Genomic DNA, 1,409 nt, shown 5'->3' on the forward strand with positions numbered 1-1,409 from the left:
GTTACAAGGTTATTAGATGTTCATCTTGCCTTTAAAGAACTGCAGTCTTTCCTGAAAAGATATTTATTAATTTGGCTGTGCCAGGTTTTAGTTGCAGCATGCATGATCTTAGATTGCAGCCTGTGGGGTCTAGTTCCCTGACCAGGGATGGGACCTGGACCCCTTCCACTGAGATCGTGGCGTCTTAGCCACTGGAACACTAAGCTAGTCCCTAAGGAGCTGCATTCTTGAGAAGAAAATATGCGTGTGCAAAAGCGGTGCCTGACCGAAGCTTGAGCAGTGAGACCCCACATCCGTCTGTCCAGTACGGCAGCGGCCATGAGCGCGTACACACGTGAGCTGTGTGTGGCTCTTGGGCACTTGAGATGCAGTCCAGATGGAGAGGTGCCCTATGTGTAAAATACACATCTGATTGCAAAAGATCAGTATTTAAAAAAAAAGGACATAAAATGCTCAGGAGTAGATTTCATGCTGGTTATATATTGGAATGATATTTGGGGTCTATCGAGTTACAGAAAATATATTATTATATTGTATTCACTTGCTTTTTGAAATAGATGAGAATCAGTTGTTGCTGAGTTTATTTTTGTGGGAGCCCTCACACTTGAACCGTGCGTGATTGGATATCATTGTGCCCCTGTAATTCCCACACCCTTGAGTCAACGCCATTCTCAAGAGCGTCCCTCCTTCTTAGCACACTTAGTACACTTTCTCCTCCACTTTGCCACAGTTCTTAATATGCGTTTAGAAAGCAGACTCTTGTTTTCACCTGAAATCTAATCTCAATTGGATTCTGGTCAAGATCCAAATAAAATGCTTGGCCTTTCCCCCTGCAGTTTCCCAGGCTCAGAGAGTGACGCAAAACACCTTCCTAGCAAGCAGCGGGTTTCCAGTGCTTTGAATGCCCTGCGCTAGGGGCTTCTGCCACTATTCCCTTTCCTTGGCTACCTTGTATGCAGAGTTGACTAATTAGATGGAAAAACCGCCTGTTTAGAATCTGTTAAGCTTCTGATGATGTATGCTAAGCAGCTATACATCTACTGTGCTTGTTTTAGACGCTGAAACGTGGTAGGTGCTCAGTAAGAAGTTGCAATGGATGAATTATAAACGCTGTTCTTCTTTAGGATGACTGGCCCAAGTCCAGTCACATGGAAGAAACCTTGAGCCTGTAGGGGATTCACTTTTAAATGCTTGGTGATGACTTAGCCTTTTGGAGATTTTTATCTTGCTCTGCTTTCAAAAGCAACACCAAACCTGAACTTGACATTGAACTTGAACAGAGCCCACCCCACCCAGCCTTCCAGCCCTGTGCTGCTGAAGCCGCTATACGCTTCCCCTCCCTCCCCTCCCACCTGCTCTTCTCAAAGCCCACAAGCCACCCACTTCCTTTCCCCTGCATGGCCTGAGGC

Source organism: Muntiacus reevesi, chromosome 4 (assembly GCF_963930625.1).
Source record: "Muntiacus reevesi chromosome 4, mMunRee1.1, whole genome shotgun sequence".
Classification (NCBI taxonomy): Eukaryota; Metazoa; Chordata; class Mammalia; order Artiodactyla; family Cervidae; genus Muntiacus; species Muntiacus reevesi.